Raw genomic sequence first — 19,746 nt, forward strand, 5'->3', positions numbered from 1 at the left:
GTTTCACGTGATCACATAGATGATTAGAGGGATGTCTATCTAAGTGGGAGTTCTTAAGTAATATGATTAATTGAACTTAAATTTATCATGAACTTAGTCCTGATAGTATTTGCATATCTATGTTGTAGATCAATTGCTCGTGTATAGCTTCCCTGTTTTATTTATGATATGTTCCTAGAGAAAACTATGTTGAAAGATGTTAGTAGCAATGATGCGGACTAGCTCCGTGTTCTGAGGATTATCCTCATTGCTGCACAGAAGAATTATGTCCTTGATGCACCGCTAGGTGATGGACCTATTGCAGGAGCAGATGCAGACGTTATGAACTTTTGGCAAGCTCGGTATGATGACTACTTGATAGTTTAGTGCGCCATGCTTTACGGCTTAGAACCAGGAATTCAAAAACGTTTTGAACGCCACGGAGCATATAAGATGTTCCAGGAGCTAAAATTGGTATTTTAGACTCATGCCCGAGTCGAGAGGTATGAGACCTCTGGCAAGTACTTTTCCTACAAGATGGAGGAGAATAGCTCAACCAGTGAGCATGTGCTCAGAATGTCTGAGTACTAAAATCACTTGAATCAAGTGGGAGTTAATCTTCCAGATAAGATAAGTGATTGGCAGAGTTCTCTAGTGACTATCGCTAAGTTACTGGACCTTTGTGATGAACTATAATATGTAAGGGATGACGAAAACGATTCCCGAGCTCTTCGCGATGCTGAAATCAGCGAAGGTAGAAATCAAGAAAAGCATCAAGTGTTGATGGTTGACAAGACCACTAGTTTCAAGTAAAAGGGCAAGGGAAAGAAAGGGAACTTCAAGAAGAATGGCAAGCAAGTTGCCACTCCCATGAAGAGTCCCAAAGCTAGACCCAAGCCTGAAACTGAGTGCTTCTACTGCAAAGGAAATGGTCACTCGAAGTGGAACTGCCCTAGATACTTGGCGGATAAGAAGGATGGCAAAGCGAACAAAGGTATATTTGATATACATGTTATTGATGTGTACTTTACTAGTGTTTATAGCAACCCCTCAGTATTTGATACTGGTTCAGTTGCTAAGAGTAGTAAATCAAAATGGTAGTTGCAAAATAAACAGAGACTAGTTAAGGGCGAGGTGATGATGTCAGTTGGAAGAGATTCCAAGGTTGATAAGATCACCATCGCACACTCCCTTTACCTTCGGGATTAGTGTCGAACCTAAAATAAATGTTATTTGGTGTTTGCGTTGAGCATAAATATGATTGGGTCATGTTTATTGCAATACGGTTATTCATTTAAGTCAAAGAATAATTGTTGTTATATTTACATGAATAAAACCATCTATGGTCATACACTCAATATAAATGGTTTATTAAATCTCGATCGTAGTGATACACATATTCATAATATTGAAGCCAAAAGATGCAAAGTTAATAATGATAGGGCAACTTATATGTGGCACTGCCGTTTAGGTCATATTGGTGTAAAGCGCATGAAGAAACTCCATGATGATGGACTTTTGGAATCACTTGATGCTTGCGAACCATGTCTCATGGGCAAGATGACTAAGACTCCGTTCTTTAGAACAATGGAGCAAGCAACAGACTTGTTGGAAATAATACATACTGATGTGTGCGGTCCAATGAGTGTTGAGGCTCGCGGCGAGTATCGTTATTTTCTGACCTTCACAGATGATTTGAGCAGATATGGGTATATCTACTTGATGAAACATAAGGTTGAAACATTTGAAAAGTTCAAAGAATTTCAGAGTGAAGTGGAAAATCATCGTAACAGGGAAATAAAGTTTCTACGATCTAATCGCGGAAACAAATATTTGAGTTACGAGTTTGGTCTTCATTTGAAACAATGTGGAATAGTTTCACAACTCACGCCACCTGGAACACCACAATGTAATGGTGTGTCCGAACGTCATAACCGTACTTTATTAGATATGGTGCAATCTATGATGTCTCATACCGAATTAGCACTATCGTTTTGGGGTTATGCATTAGAGACAGCTGCATTCACGTTAAATAGGGCACCATCTAAAAATCTGTTGAGATGACACCGTATGAACTATGGTTTAGCAAGAAACCTAAGCTGTCGTTTCTTAAATTTGGGGTTGCGATGCTTATGTGAAAAAGTTTCAGCCTGATAAGCTCAAACCCAAATCGGAGAAGTGCGTCTTCATAGGATACCCAAAAGAAACTGTTGGGTACACCTTCTATCACAGATCCGAAGGCAAGATCTTTGTTGCTAAGAGTGGATCCTTTCTAGAGAAGGAGTTTCTCTCGAAAGAAGTGAGTGGGAGGAAAGTAGAACTTGATGAGGTAATTGTACCTTCTCCCGAATTGGAAAGTAGTTCATCATAGAAATCAGTTCCAGTGATGCCTACACCAATTAGTGAGGAAGTTAATGATGATGATCATGAAACTTCGGATCAAGTTACTACCGAACCTCGTAGGTCAACCAAAGTATGTTCTGCACTAGAGTGGTACGGTAATCCTGTTCTGGAGGTCATGTTACTAGACCATGACGAACCTACAAACTATGATGAAGCGATGATGAGCCCAGTTTTCGCGAAATGGCTTAAGGCCATGAAATCTGAGATGGGATCCATGTATGAGAACAATTTATGGACTTTGATTGACTTGCCCGATGATTGGTGAGTGACGGTGTCCTCGACTAGAGGGTACTCACCACGTCGTCTCCCGATCCGTTAGATTGGGCCGAGGACCCCCATGGCCATATATTCATGGGCCAGTTCGGACAGCTGCCGCATACATGGAAGATTCCACAAGACTTGGTGATCAAGACAAGGACTCCTCCCGACCGGCGTATTCGGCTAGGACTCTTGTTATCCCAGGCCTCTCGTGCATTATATAAACCGAGGCCAGGCTAGTCGATAGATCAGATACAACATTCATACCATAGGCTAGATTCTAGGGTTTTAGCCTCTACGATCTCGTAGTAGATCAACTCTTATAATACTCTTATCATCAATATCAATCAAGCAGGACATAGGGTATTATCTTCATCAAGAGGGCCCGAACCTGGAAAAACATCGTGTCCCCTGCCTCCTGTTACTATCGATCCTAGATTCACAGTTCGGGACCCCCAATCCGAGATCCGCCGGTTTTGACACCGACATTGATGCTTTCATTGAGAGTTCCGTTGTGTGATCGGCAAAAGGATCAATGGCTCGCCCGCAGGTCAACTGCGACGCCGGCATCTTCGTCGCCGGCTTGACTGGTCACCTTGGCTCGACCGAGGACCGTGCTCCATCTCCGATCGTCATGTTCGGATGGGGGCCTTTTTCAACATCAACTCCGATCTCTATCATGATCATAGAGGAGTCATCCATGGAGCTCGAGGGCTCAACGTCAACATTGTCCTCGGGCGGCCGTGCTGTTTTTATGGACAGCGAATTTGTATTCACCGTCACCACCTCCTCGAGCGACGGTTTGACAATAGCTTAATCGGAATAGTGCGGAATTATGTCTACAATAGCCACGCAAAATTTCATCGAGTTCTGATGGAGGAATCTCCGACAATCTACGATATACCGGAGCCCTGTCAAATTTGGACGGGAATCTGGACGAGTTTAGGGCGTGGTCTCCAGAACCCAGATCGGAGGTACTTTGGAAGATCCAACGATTCATCTTCTGCGGAATTCCCATATATAGCACCCCTCCAAATTTCAGCTCGATCCGACGGTTCAAACTCCAGGAACCTTCCGATGAGTGGACCAATTTTCGGATCCGTTTTCTGCGCGAATACTGATCCGACCCGAATTCATGTTTCCTTATGAACGTGATATTGGACAACCTTTTTAGAGGAATTCTCTTCCAGGGTATTGTGCGTTGTTTTTAAACACGTGCCCGTAAATTTTTAAGCCTCCCCTGAGGTCATCTTCATCATCATGCTGTTGTCAAACCAGTCTGGCAATATTGCTCCAAGGCTGCCGACCTGCGCTAGACACGTCATCACTTTGTTGAGACGAGCTCAACTTCTTCGGATCATCATCTCGGCAAGCCGAACAAGAGTCCGGCATCACGAAGGATAAATCATCACCAACATCGCCGCCCCACAGACTACACGGAGTGGGCATACCGGCATCGCCGCACGGTCACTTCATCAAGCCGGCATCAACCATGTCACGACCTGCATCGGCAGGGCCGCACTATTGCTTCTTCAAGCTGGTGTCCATCACGCCGACCTACTTCGACTCATCGGTTGACATCGAGGCTTCGACATCTCGGCTGGACCAGGGGCTTCGCCATCTCCTCATCAACCTACTCCGGAGACTTCGGCATCACTAGCCGACCAGCTCCGTCACGTTAGCTGGACCGAGGGCTTTGCCTCGGTGAGCCAACCTTTGCCAGCATCGCCATACCGTCGCTTTATCGCCCATCAGGCAATGGGTGTGCGGATCGAGTCCCAATTTTCGGAATCACCTTTCTTCGGATTGCTACAATAAATAAACCAGGTGCTATTAATCCTAGTATTTTTTGCTTGTTTGGGTTTATTTTTCCCAAGGAATTATTACTCTGGTTTGTCCATCATCTGTACACAGGTCTATCAAATGATGGCCGCATTAACGACGGTCGCGTGGTGGTTCAGTCAGTTTCTGTACATAGTCCGGCGAACGCCGCATTCGGAACTCAGACCGACCTGTGAATTCAGGCTTTGCCACGCCTTTACCGCATCACGCCGACGCCCTGCATCGACATTGACTTTGGCGCCAGGCCATATTTCTTTTATTACTCACTTTGCATAAATTATTTATTATGCAACGATTTTTTAATTATTATTACTATTATCTCCGGTTTGCACTATTTTTTGTGCACAGGAAAATGATCCGGGGACTTCGGCGTCACTCTGCCGGTCTGCATTGACCGTGCTATGTCACCACTTCGGCGTGTCGAGCCCTCTGCTCCGCCACCTTGGGACCGGCTTGGGGGATGGAACCTTGTCCCGCATCAAGATCGGACCGCGTCATCAATGCCGAACACATTAACCAGCTAAGTCGTTTTCATGCTCAAAGTTTTAATTTTTAACTTGTGTTCGGTTCGCCCAAGCATTATACTTTTTTCGAAAAAAGTTGCTTGTAAAAAATTTCCTTGTCCAAACTTTGTTTGTGACACACATATTCAAATACCCCGTTTATTTGGGGGCTTCCTTTATGAAGCTTTTACTCTTGCATATGATTATACTTGTACGGCTTTGTTCCTTGTTCGTGTATTACGCCACAATATGCACCATATTGACTTAAGCGATTTGCAAGCTGGGTTGCCTGGCTCCTATGCTTACCCCTACGTTCCCGATTGTTCGGCTAGGGAGTAAAGGGAGCACCTCTGCGATTGTCACGACTGGGTCCTCCGAGCTCTGACCTCAGACTGGGTGAAGCCAAAAGCTAGCGCTCTTATTGTTTTCAATCATGGTCGGCACACAACGGAACTCATGAGTACAAAAAATCTGTTGCACAAGTCTCATGGTAATAATGAGCACCGAAGAAAGGTATCAGTGGGGGTACTATTTTCTTTAAAGATGCTTCTTACACTTCGTTAGTAATATAGCATAAGTTCCCTGAGTGCGCTTTGTCTGTTACAGCCTTATGGCCTGATTGCCTGGTCATCGGAAACACCGTCGATACTCTCGACAGGCGGAGTACATGAAACTTTTCGACCCTTGGCCGAAGAGGGAGAAGTCGACGGTTGGTTAAGACGCGTTTAAAGTTCGGGTGGACACAAATATGATATAAGTACTTCGGTACATACCATCATTATACATAAAATTCTTACCCAAGTCACTTGGGGGCTCATAAAATTTATATATGAGATGTAAATGTGTTTTCTTCTTGGTCGTTGTCAAAGCACGACAGAAGCACAATTTTTTCTTTCTCTTCCAATTTTCGAATTGGCACCGAACACTTGATCTTGTTCGGACGTCATGTTTTTACTGACGTTTTTTGGTTTTCCAAGCTTTTTGGCACTTCTAAACTATTTGTGTGTTTCCAGCACAAGTCTCACAATGCAATGCCGGACACCTTTATAGATTCGGCAAAAACATTCTCGGATCTCACTATATATGCATTGGTTTCGAATTGTGTCTTCGGTCAATAGTTGGGTTGCCCGGCTCCTGCGCTTGCCTCCTATGTTCCGCTTTGTGCGGCTAGGTGTGCAAAGGGAGAACCACTGCGATTGTGCTTCCAGCTCACATGGTTAAGCACCTCGGTGGAGAAAGCCGAAAACTGACTGTCACAATAAGCATAAACTGGTTAGCAATCCGATGACGGTGTTAAATTACGGTCCATTCATAACAATGGCCAAAGTGTTTACGGCTTGACCTCGACTATCGCCGAACACTACAGGGGGCTATTAACTGGCCTCCCAAACTAAATCCTCAATATTTTGCTCTTACATTAGAGCTGAGGTTTCATGATCATGCTTAGCATGACAACCCAAAGAAAGGAACCGATAGCGGGACTATTTTCATTGGAAGACATTTCTTATGTCAAACAGTAATATAACATATCTCTCTGCGTACCTTTGTTTATAAAACCATAATGCCAGATTGCCTTGTTTGTCGTAAATCTTTGCCCTCATAAAGGCTTTATAAAGTAGGACAAACACTCCTCGGCTACTAGCCGAGGAGGTGGAAGCCGATGGTCGGTCAACAAAGTTTTCTACAATGCGGATCCGAGCATTAAGGATGTAAAGTACTTGGATACATAGAGTCATTACACATAATTTGTGATTTTACTATGGATATCGATCCTTAATTCGGCCACCCGTGCCCGCATTAAGGCTCGGGGGCTACTGGGCTTCGGGCTTATTATTTACAAATATTAAAGGGGCACATCGATCCATTGATCTGGTGTTGCCACCCGACCAGTGTCTCGGGGGCTACTGCATTGCCTGTCCAATGCAGAAAATTTTAAGTGCAATACAGTTTCCGAGGAGATTATGATCCTCAGGTTGGTCGGCCGCACCCAACCTGAGTCTCGAGGACTGAGCATGCCACTTTTTGTATCCCAAAGTATTCTGCCGAGCTAGGACTTGATCCTCAGGCCGATTTTGCAAATCAACCTGAGTCTCAGCGGCTACTGGGATCAGTGGTCTTACATCATCCTTCAAGTGCATCTCGGGTTTTAAACCGATACACACATTGAGGGTTACTCGCTATATATCTCGGCAGAGAATAAATTGCACCAATCAAAAATATTGACAAAAAATTGGCCCACGGTCGGGGTGGTGCACCACCTCGGAAGTAGTCCGGCATAAAGCTCGGGCGCTAGTGGCTGGCTCCATAGAGGGCATTTCCAGCATTAAGCTCGGCTAAACTCCTTCAACTTTTTTGGACCAAGATGATTTATGACATCTTGGATATAGTCCGGCGTTGGAGCTTGGACACAGTTCGGCGTTGGAGCTCGGATACATTTTGGCGTTGGAGCTCGGAAGCAGTCCGGCATTGGTGCTCGGCTGCAAAAGATACCTTGAATGCAGTCCGGCGTTAGAGCTCGGACGCAAGAGGACACTGCCTCTCGGGAACAACTTCAAACCCGAGGTGTGGCATAAAAATAACAAGGCATAGATAAAGGCCGGAAACTTAAAGGGGCTCCTCGGATACCCGACGTGCAAACTCGTCGAACGCATTTCGGCGATCCTCAAGGTCGAAGATGAGAAGATTTATTGAACCAGTTTTCAAGACCGACAACCGAAGATGAAGAACAGTTTGGAAGAATCGAGGAGCGTCCCTAACTTGAAGACCGGTTCAGGGGGCTACTGACGGTGTCCTGGACTAGGGGGTACTCACCACGTCGTCTCCCGATCTGTTAGATTGGGCCGAGGATCCCCATGGCCGTATACTCATGGGCCAGTTCGGATAGCTGCCGCATACATGGAAGATTCCACAAGACTTGGTGATCAAGACAAGGACTCCTCCCCACTGGTGTATTCGGCTAGGACTCTTGTTATCCTAGGCCTCTGGTGCATTATATAAACCGAGGCCAGGCTAGTCGATAGATCATATACAACAATCATACCATAGGCTGGCTTCTAGGGTTTTAGCCTCTACGATCTCATGGTAGATCAACTCTTGTAATACTCATATCATCAATATCAATCAAGCAGGATGTAGGGTAGTACCTCCATCAAGAGGGCCCGAACCTGGGTAAACATCATGTCCCCTGCCTCCTGTTACCATCGATCCTAGACGCACAGTTCGGGACCCCCTACCCGAGATCCGCCGGTTTTGACACCGACAATGAGCCATTCAGAATAAATGGATCTTCAAGAGGAAGACGGACATTTATAGTAGTGTTACTATCTACAAAGCTCGATGTCGGTGTACAAAAGTAGAGGCTCTCCTTTTGACCCCTTTACTTGTGCACGGGCAGTCAGAGCCACGCGCCGTGGCCACACTTAGCAGGGCAGAAGAGGGAAGCCGGAAAGAAGCCGAAGCACGAGGCAACCCAGGCGGCGCCAAGATCAGAAGCGCAGGAGCGCAAGAGGGCGAGGTGGACTCCCTCGGCAAGGTCCTTGCCGAGGCGGCCCCCCGCAGCCCCAGCAAGAGCCTTGCCGGAGCAACTTGCCTGATGCCAGCGGAGTGAGCCACCCTTGAGCCCACTGGCGCCAACCTAACCAACTGCGTTGGAACCAAGGCTCGGGAGGTGCCTCTGTGGTGGCATGCAATTCTTCGTCAAGCTCATAAACATATGAGTTCAGATGAGGACCAGAAGACGGCGACCCTCGGCAGGATCCTAAACCAGGAAATTCACAAGACCCCCGGCAAGACCCTTGCCGGGGATGACAGCAACGCCACGGCAAGACCCTTGCCGGGCCCCCGGCGAGACCCTTGTCGAGGGCATCAGCAGGGCCACTGACAGGCCCGCACCAGCCAAGACTCCGCCGCCGTTTGCATGCAGCTGCCAGCCCAACCAGCTGGGCAGGCACCTGTGTGGCAACATGTAGCTTCCAGGCCAAATCAGCAAGCACCTGTGTGGTGGCATGCAGATCTTCATGAAGGCCCTACCACCGCGCCACCTCAGTTGCCTGCCTGCCTACATGGCGCTGCATGCATCGCCAGCCTGGGCGCGTGTCGAAGCGAGGCGAAGTGCCGACGGACGGGACGGGCCTCGTTCCCATCCCCGATAAAGCTAATGGACACCTACATAGCACATTTAATGCGCTTTGTCCGGTAATTTCGTGCGATAAGCTCATGCACTGTAGGCCTTTCCACCTCCTGTGTGCCACTATGGCAGCCCCTTTTTCCTATAAAAGGAGGCCCGAGGCGACCAGGAGAGGGATTCAGCTTTTTGGAACGGGACAACCACTGTAGCTAGTTCAGAAAGCTCAAGAACACTCAATACATCCACCAAAGCAGGACTAGGGTTTTACGCATCCTCGCGGCCTGAACCTGGGTAAACAAACCATGTGCTTGCTCCTAAACCTGCTCTTCTCACGACCCCGCGCCCGCCAACCGTAGAAGGGATCCCAGTGATCCCATAGGTGTCGTTCCCACCGACACTCGAATTGTCGCAAAAAGGTTTCCGGCAAGTTCAAGGTGTTGACTATGATGAGATTTTCTCACTCGTATCAATGCTTAAAAGTCTGTCCAGATCATGTTAGCAATTGCCACATTTTATGAAATTTGGCATATGGATGTCAAAACTGCATTCCTTAATGGATTTCTTAAAGAAGAGTTGTATATGATGCAACAAGAAGGTTTTGTTAATCCTAAAGGTGCTAACAAAGTGTGCAAGCTCCAGCGATCCATCTATGGACTAGTGCAAGCATCTCGGAGTTGGAATATATGCTTTGATAAAGTGATCAAAGCATATGGTTTTATACAGACTTGTGGTGAAGCCTGTATTTACAAGAAAGTGAGTGGGACCACTACAGCCTTTCTGATAAGTATATGTGAATGACATATTGTTGATTGGAAATGATGTAGAATTTTCTGGAAAGCATAAAGGAGTGTTTGAAAGGAGTTTTTAAAAGAAAGACCTTGGTGAAGCTACTTACATATTGAGCATCAGGATCTATAGAGATAGATCAAGACGCTTGATATATTTCTCAATGAGTACATACATTGACAAGATTTTGAAGTAGTTCAAAATGGAATAGTTAAAGAAGGAGTTCTTGCCTTTGTTGCAAGGTGTGAAGTTGAGTAAAGACTCAAAACCAGACCACGGCAGAAAATAGAAAGATAATGAAAGGTCATTCCCTATGCCTCAGCCATAGGTTCTATAAAGTATGCTATGCTGTGTACCAGACCTATTGTGTACCTCACCAAGAGTTTGACAAGAGGGTACAATAGTGATACAGGAGTGGATCACTGGACATCGGTCAAAATTATCCTTAGTGGAATATGGATATGTTTCTCGGTTATGGAGGTGACAAAAAGTTCGTCGTAAAGAGTTACGTCGATGCAAGTTTGGCACCGATCTGGATGACTCTGAGTCACAATCTGGATACGTATTCAAAGTGGGAGCAATTAGCTAGAGTAGCTCCGTGCAGAGCATTGTAGACATAGAAAAATTTGCAAAATACATACGGCTCTGAATGTGGCAGACCCATTGACTAAATTTCTCTCACAAGCAAAACATGATCACTCTTTGGGTGTTAATCACATAGTGATGTGAACTAGATTATTGACTATAGTAAACCCTTTGGGTATTAGTCACATGGTGATGTGAACTAATCACATAAATATGTGAACTATTGGTGTTAAATCACATGACAATGTGAACTAGATTATTGACTCTAGTGCAAGTGGGAGACTGAAGGAAATATGCCCTAGAGACAATAATAAAGTTGTTATTTATATTTCCTTATGTCATGATAAATGTTTATTATTCATGCTAGAATTGTATTAACCGGAAACTTAGTACATGTGTGAATACATAGACAAACAGAGTGTCCCTAGTATGCCTCTACTTGACTAGCTCGTTAATCAAAGATGGTTAAGTTTCCTAGCCATGGACATGTGTTGTCATTTGATGAATAGGATCACATCATTAGAGAATGATGTGATGGACAAGACCCATCTGTTAGCTTAGCACTATGATCGTTTATTTTATTGCTATTATTTTCTTCATGACTTATACATGTTCCTATAACTATGAGATTATGCAACTCCCGAATATTGGAGGAACACTTAGTGCGCTATCAAACGTCACGACGTAACTGGGTGATTATAAAGATGCTCTACAGGTGTCTCTGATGGTGTTTGTTGAGTTGGCATAGATCGAGATTAGGATTTGTCACTCCGATTATCGGAGAGGTATCTCTAGGCCCTCTCGGTAATGCTCATCACTATAAGCCTTGCAAGCAATGTGACTAAAGAGTTAGTTACGGGATGATGCATTATAGAACGAGTAAAGAGACATGCCGGTAACGAGATCGAACTAGGTATTGAGATACCGACGATTGAATCTCGGGCAAGTAACATACCGATGACAAAGGAAACAACATATGTTGTTATGCGGTTTGATCGATAAAGATCTTCGTAGAATACGTAGGAACCAATATGAGCATCCAGGTTCCGCTATTGGTTATTGACCGGAAGTGAGTCTCGGTCATGTCTACATAGTTCTCCAACCCGTAGGGTCCGCACGCTTAACGTTCGATGACAATCGGTATTATGAGTTTATGTGTTTTGATGTACGGAAGGTAGTTTGGAGTCCCGGATGTGATCACGGACATGACGAGGAGTCTCAAAATGGTCGAGACATAAAGATCGATATATTGGAAGGCTATGTTTGGACACCGGAATGGTTCCGGATGAGTTCGGGCATTTACCGGACCGGGAGGTTACCGGAACCCCTTGGGGACTTAATGGGCCTACATTGGCTTTAGTGGAAGAGAGAGGAGAAGGCCAAGAGGAGGGGCGCCCCCCAAGCCCAATCCGAATTGGGAGGGGGCTGGCCCCCCTTTCCTTCCTCCCCTCTCTCCCTTCCTTTCCCCTCCTAGTAGGACTAGGAAAGGGGGGCCTACTCCTAGTAGGAGTAGGATTCCCCCCTTGGGGGCACGCCCAAGGTGGCCGGCCGACCCCCTCCTCTACCCCTTTATATACGGGGGAGGGGGCACCCCATAGACACACAAGTTGATTGTTTAGCCGTGTGTGGTGCCCCCTCCACAGAATTCCACCTCGGTTATATCGTTGTAGTGCTTAGGCGAAGCCCTGCATTGGTAACTTCATCATCACCGCCATCACGCCGTCGTGCTAACAAAACTCTCCCTCGGCCTCAGCTAGATCAAGAGTACGAGGGACGTCACCGAGCTGAACATGTGCAGATCACGGAGGTGTCGTGCGTTCGGTACTTGATTGGTTGGATCGCGAAGACGTTTGACTACATCAAGTGCGTTTCATAATGCTTGCGCTTTCGGTCTACAAGGGTACGTAGACATACTCTCCCCCTCTCATTGCTATGCGTCTCCTATAGATCTTGCATGATCGTAGGAATTTTTTTGAAATATTGCTTTCCCCAACACTCCTCTGTGCTCTCCGTTCCCTCCTAGACTTGCTCCCCGTTCGGCATCGAGTACATCTTAGTATAAATCTACAAGGCAAGGAGTCAAACATGCATCAATTAGATTCAAGGACAGTTGCAAGTCAGAATAAAAGTACACTCGGTAACAAAGGTCAGACCTTTTCCGGCTCGTTTTCAGCGTCGAGGCAACTCTCCTGGACCCCCTGGGGTTGTCTTTATTTCCAGTGATGCTCCGCAACCGCTGCTCCACCGTCTCCTTGGAGACTTCCTCTGGGTCGACCCGAGCGGTGTCGTTGGAGCGCGAATACATACACATTGGATGATCGCGAGCTTGAAGGGGCTGGATGCGTCTACTGAGAAACACTTCCAACAAATCCAGGCCAGTCACGCCATCATGAACCAGTTGGACTACCCGGTCAACTAGCATGGACACCTCTCCCTTCTCCCTTGGACTCACGATAAGCGAAGAGGGTTGGCGGACTCGGTCCATGGTGAAGGGGGGAAGACCGGTCGACTGACCAGGAGTCAAAATGTCTTGGCAGTAGAACCAGGTCGGCTACCACCCTCTAACTGAGTCGGGAAGTGTCATGGCTGGAAAAGTACTCCTACCCCTCATCTGAATCCCTAAACCCTCACACATTTGGATCACGTGCGTCTTTTTGTCATTCGGATTTGCCTTCTTCATAGACTGAGAGCGGCATGTAAAGATGTGCTTGAACAAACCCCAATGCGGTCGACAGCCCAAGAAGTTTTCACACAGAGAGATGTAGGTGGCAAGATATGTGATTGTGTTGGGGGAGAAGTGATGAAGTTGAGCACCAAAAAAGTTCAAGAAGCCCCAGAAAAAAGGATGTGGAAGCAGACTGAAACCGCGGTCGACATGAGTGGCAAGAAGGACGCACTCACCCTCCTGTAAGTGCATCTAGTGCCACCCCTAGTTGGTTTTGGAGTATTGACGACAAACTTGGTTGAGGGACTAATGTGTTTGTGAGAATTGCAGGATAACACAGGTAGTAGTCCCATACTGATTTGGTTTACCTACCAGAGATGACCCCTAAAAATGTGTGAAGACATTGAAGATTATGGTGGTCTGTGAAGATATTCACATTGAAGACTATGACATGAGAAGACATCGCATGAAGACTATGGAGTGCGAAGACATAGTTGTTTCGTAGTTTCCTTTTCTTCTTTGTTGAGTCATAGGAACCACCGCACTGTTAAGTGGGGTCCAAGTGAACAAAGTCAGAGTGACTAATGTGATGCTCAACCAAATCCTATGTCTTCGAGCGAAGACTATGAGAGCAAATCTTATCCAGAGCTGGATGAGTCAGCTTAACTTGTAGCCCAAGTCAAGTTGCCGCGTGTGTTTGAAATCTAACTGTTGGACACATGTCAATTCCTTAGTGACCCAGGGTCATTTTGGACAAATCAGGTCAGGTTGCCTCCTCGCTATAAATAGCCCACCCCCTACACCATAAATTGGTGGCTGCTTAGAGTTAGTGCACGGCTTTTGTCGTTTGAGAGCAACCCACCTCCGAAGCATTTGAGAGAGAGAGATCCTTGCAAGGACAAACCCCAAAACATCCAGAGCCAAAGAGTGTTAGGCATCACTAAAGTCTTTTTGTCTGCGTGACCTAAAGACTTGTTACACTTGAGGACTGTGAATACTCCAGCTGGTTAGGCGTCGCGTTCTAAGTCATTGTGGATCGCCGGTGAACGAAGTCTATGAAGGTTTGGAAGTCTACCTTGAAGACTTACCAGAGTGATTGGGCGAGGACTGTGTGTCATTAGCTCAAGGGGAATAAGGTGAAGACGCGGTCTTCTGAGTTGAATCCCAGCCTCCCTAACCAGACATACAGTTGTCACAGAAACTGGAACTGGTCTACCAAATCCTTATCTTCATCAAGCTACTGGTTCTATCATTCACTTCCCTTTACTTTACAGTTTGTCTTCGTGAAGTCATTGCATGCCTGTATGATCTGATTGACTTCAGTAAGTGAAGACTCTTTACTATTTGGCTTCATACTATCTTCCATCCTGATCCATAATACCTAGTTGTTGATAGTCTTCGTGTTTTCACTTCATTGCTTACTTGACTATGGTTTATCTAGTGTAGTCTACCTTCCGCTGCATATCAATAGGTTCATTTCTATCGTTTGTCTTCAAAGCCCCCGTGTTTTCAAGACTTCCATAAAAATCACTTTCAATTGGTATCAGAGCAAGGTGCTCCCATGTTCTGTGTGATTCGGTTTAACCACCTGGAGTTTTAGCTATGTCGACTGCAGGGATAATCAAAGTCTCCGCTGCGTGCCCTGTCTTCGATGTCACTGATTACCCCTGGAAGAATAAGATGCGCGTGCATCTTGAAGCCATTGACGTCGACCTCTAGTATGTCGTCAAGAACGTCGTTCTCAAGGTCGGCGAAGGTGTCACTGCTGCTGATGTCAAGAGGTTCATTCAACTGGACTCGACTGCCAAGAACAACATATGTGGTCATCTGACTAAAGGATAGTATGGTCGTGTGAGTGCTCTGGAAACTGCGAAGATACAGCTGGGACTGGCTCTCCAAGGTCAACGAAGGCGTCTCAACCCAGAGAGACTCAAGGATCAGTGTTCTTCGCAACCTTTTCAACTGCTTCAAGAGAAATGACAATGAGAATGTCCAGCTCACATTTGATCGCCTCACTGATATCACAAATGAGCTTCGCGCGCTCGGCGCCACTGAAATCACCAAGCATGAAATCGTCAAGACACTACTGAGATCACTTGATAGCTCATTCGACACCTTGGCCCTGATGATTCAAGAACGCCCTGACTTCAAGACTCTCAATCCATCTGGCATACTTGAGAGGCTCAACACACATGAGTTCCAGCAAGATGAGAAAAGAGACATTTATGGTCCCAACTATGGCCGAACTCGCGCTTTGAAGGCAAAAGTTGTTTCCTCATTGGAAGAAGAATCTGACTGCAGTTCTGAGGACCCTGAAGACATTGGTAAGGAACTTGCTATGCTTGTGAAGAAGTTCCAGAGGTTCACCAAGAATAAAGACTTCAGAAAGTCCTCAAGATCCAACTCAAGAAACGATGAAGCTCCCTCCCGTGACTACAAGAAGAGAACATGCCACAAGTGTAAGAAACATGGTCACTACATCTCTGAGCGTCCTCGGTGGGATAATGAGACCAAGAAGAAGAAGAAGAAGAGCAAGGAATATGATTCTGACGACAAGAAGAAGAAGAAATCCTCAAAGTCTTATTCCAAGTCTTCGTCGAGGTCTTCATCACACAGGAAGAGCTCATCCAGCAAGGCTCGTGCGTTTGTAGGCAAGGATATGGATTCAGAGAAGGAGTCTGCATCTGAGGAGGCAAGGTGGAGTCTGAAGAGGAATCTGATTCAGGCGTGGCAAGCCTGGCTCTAGCTTCAGCGTATGTCGTCAAGTCCATCTTCGACACTGAAGACAATGGCTTCGTCACCAACACTGATGCTAATGATGAGGATGAGTCTGCTCCTACCTACTGCTTCATGGCACGTGGTGCCAAGGTAAACTCACGCGATGCTTACTTTCAAACTTCAAGTGAAGATGACTCTAAATGTGAATCTAAACCTAGCTACAAAACACTTGCTAAAATTGCAACAGAACAAAAAAATGCTATGGAACATATTCAAAAGTTGCTAGACAAAAGCGATGACCTGTTGGGACATGGAAATTGTCGAATCAGGGGTTCCGGCAAAACCCTCGAGGTTTAAACACTGGGGTGCGGGCGAAGGTTTTTCTCCCTATCGATCCACGCCCTAGCTCGCTAAGATCTTGCGTATGAACTCCACGAACTTGCAACGCAAAGACACAAGATTTATACTGGTTTGGGCCACCGTTGTGGTGTAATACCCTACTCCAGTGTGGTGGTGGTGGATTGCCTCTTGGGATGATGATGAATAGTACAAGGGGAAGAACAACCTCCTGAGATTGAGGTGTTCTTGTGCTTGGCGAACTTGTGTGGGTGGAGATGCCTCTGAATGAGTTCTCCCTCTTTTCTCTTCCCTCTATTGTCGTGGCTAGTTCTACTTATATAGGCCCTGGTCCTCTCCCCAAATATTGAGTGGGAAGGGAGCCAACAACGGCCAATTTGAAAGGGGACAACTAGTACAGCTTATCTTGACAAAAGCACTCTTTGCCTGCAAAAGGCTCTGGTGGTGACGCCGTCTTGGGCTTCATGGTAACCTCCGTCTTGCCATCCTGCTGGTCTTGGTCTCGTTGCACCGATATGGAAACCTTTGCTTGATGCCTTGGTACTCCGCGCCTGCGCTTGCCCCCTTGGCACCAAAGAGGAAGCAAGGACATTGCGCGCGCTGGCGCTCGCCTAGCGCCCGCCTGATCTCCATTGTCATGGCTCACGTCATGAGGACCTCGCGAGGTTTGCCTTGCCTTGATCTCTTCGCCCCTCGTGAGCCTGCCTGGCGAGGCCGCTCCTGAGGAGGTCTTGCGCCGTCCGCCTCGCGAGGCTTGGCCCCTCGTGAGGGTCTTGAATACCTCATCGATGAAGATGGGCCGTATAGACCTGCTAGCTCAGCATGCCGTGGGCCGCAGGCAGGCAAGTCTGGGGACCCCCATTCCCAGAACGCCGACAGTAGCCCCTGGGCCCAAGGTGCGCTCGGGCTTGGCTTCGAGGCGAAGCCAAAGGTCAAGCACGGAGTGCCGCGGGCCCCAAAAGCCTGTGGCCTCGGTTGACATGTGGCGCTTGATTGGACGTGGGCGTCTCCACTTCCCCATGCTGCCTCGGCAACTGCCTGACTTGACAAGTCCCTGCGACATGCAAGGAAAACCATCATTACCTGTGATCGTGGGGGCGCTGGTTGGCCTTCTCCTGCTATAAATGAGGAAGGGGGCGGATCCCCCATCCCCCACTTCTTCCCGTTCCTCCTGCTTCTTCCTCCTCTGCTCCACCACCAACTCCAATGGCGTCGTCGAAGAGGTTCTCCGCCGCGGAGAAAGGAAAGGCCCCTCGCGAGGGGCCCGGCTCCCCGGCGCCCAAGCGGGGATGCGTCCGTCCCCGCAAGCACACCATGACTCCCGTCTTGCCCCCCCCCCCCCGCTCCCGGGGTGGCGCCACTGCGCGTGGTGGGCGTTGCTCCGGTCGCGGCAGCCCCGTCGATGAGGTGAGACGTGATGTGGTTGCGCGGCCTCCCAGGCCATGCTTCCACTCGACAGAGGTGCTTCTGGAGTTTGTTGTCTGGTCAGAGGATCCGGCCGGCACTGGCCCGCGCTTCTTCGTCGACGAGTTGCCGGCCTCTGGTCCAGGCGGGCTCTGGCTGCAGGTGGACGGCTGCTGCAGCAGGGCCTCCTGGGTCACGGTTGAAGTCTCCGTCGCGGGCAACATAGCTCTAGCCCGCGGTTGGCAGACGTTCGCCCACGTGCGCGGCCTGGGCTGGTGGTGCACCCTCCATTTTAGGTATGACGGTGATGCGACCCTCTACATGAGGGTGTTTGGGGAAGATGGTCGCAACGCCAGGTGTTGCCCCGAGACGAACGACGGCGAGGAGGTGCTCGGTCTCGGCGATGGCTGCGACGAGGGCGAGCCCGCCGGCCGCGCCTTGTCCAGCTACGGTGGCTCTTCTCTTGGCGAAAGCTCCAGCAGCGGCAGCTACGACCAGCCGCCGCGCTCTCTTCGAAGGTGGTAGCGGGTCGTCTTGTTGTCGTGCCTCCGTGAAGCACGAGGAGGGATCCAGATAAGCTCGGGACGTCGCTGGAGGCCCGCCCCCATGGTTTCCTGCAACGCCGCTTTTGTTTTGTTCCTCTTTTCTTTCATGCATCAAAATGAAACCAGTATGGGCCCGGAGGGGCGTCTATCGAACTGTGATTCCTCAATCATTACGCTATGCTTGTTATTTCCGTGATGTGTCATTATTTTGTGTGGAGATAACTTAGCCTGGCGCGTTTGGGGCAGCCTCTTCTTCACAAGGCACTTGTTTCCTCGTGCCCGTCTTGGCTTAGTGGTTGCTCAGGAACTGCAAAAAATTCGTTAGGAAGCTCACTAGGAGACTTATCGTTCACCCGAGCCTTGACCCAACGCTTGATATCGCGGTATCTGAGGGGCACGGATTAGGAGAGATGTGTCGGCTTGTGGGCTCAAATGAGGGTGCCTCACGAGAAAGCAAACTGAAGGCAGAGAGAAGGACCAACACAGCAGGAAGAAACCCTCGTGAAGGCGCCTGTCTAGCCCCCTCGTGAGGTATGCGAGAGAGAGAACATAAGCGAACTAGATTCGAAAAAGGAGGCAAAAGGCGACGGAACCAAATCAGCAAGGAACACCAAAAGCAAACTTCGATTAAGAAAAGGCGAGCCAACTACGGAAAGCAAATGAAAATCCACGTCCGGCACCTAGTCTAGTCTTCAAGTCTTCTCACCGGCGCGGAGCTAAGTGCTGCCACTAGGCGTGGGAGGGAGCCCCCGAGGCCCGAGGGCGGCACTCCTGAGACTCCGGGGCGTGTACAGCCCCACTCATTATTACGTGAGAGTGTCACGGGCGGTGATTCTTCACATGCACCGGGCCTTCTTCACAGGCACTAGGCCTTTCTTCACAGGTACTGGGCCTTGCTTCATGGGTAGAACTTCCGGAGGTGTTGGATGTTCCAAGCGTTCTGGATGGGCACCCCGTCCTGTGTCTCCAGCGTGGTGCCAGACCTGGAGATATGGACGACCCTGAATGGGCCCTCCCACATGGGTGAGAGCTTGTGCAACCCTTCCCTGGAGAGGACCCGCCTCAGGACGAGGTCGCCTGCCTCGAGCGTCATGGAGCGGATGTTGCGACAGTGGTATCGCCGTAGTGCCTGCTGGTACCTTGCCACCCTCAGTGTAACTTCGCGGCGACGTTCCACCCCCAGTATGAGGTCCATCCCCCGTGTGGCGTCCTGCTGCGTTTCATCAAATGCCAAGACCCGTGCGGAGCGATGCTTGACCTCGTGAGGGAGGACCGCTTCGGTTCTGTAGACAAGGAAGAACGGGGTCTCGCCCGTCGGCTTAGTGGCGCTGGTGCGGAAGGACCACAGCACGGACTGGAGCTCGTCGTGCCAGCCCCTGCCGTAGGCCTCGAGCTTCTTCTTGAAGGTCATGGTCTTGAGGCCTCTCAGGAGCTCCATGTTGGTGCGTTCAGCCTAGCCATTGCTCCTGGGGTGCACCACTGAAGCATAGCAGATCTATGTTCCAAGGTTAGCACAGTATGTTTTGAAGAGGTTACTAGTGAACTGCGAGCCGTTGTCGATGATGATGCGGTTGG

The sequence above is a fragment of the Triticum urartu genome, chromosome 4 (genome assembly GCF_003073215.2).
Source record: "Triticum urartu cultivar G1812 chromosome 4, Tu2.1, whole genome shotgun sequence".
Taxonomy (NCBI): Eukaryota; Viridiplantae; Streptophyta; class Magnoliopsida; order Poales; family Poaceae; genus Triticum; species Triticum urartu.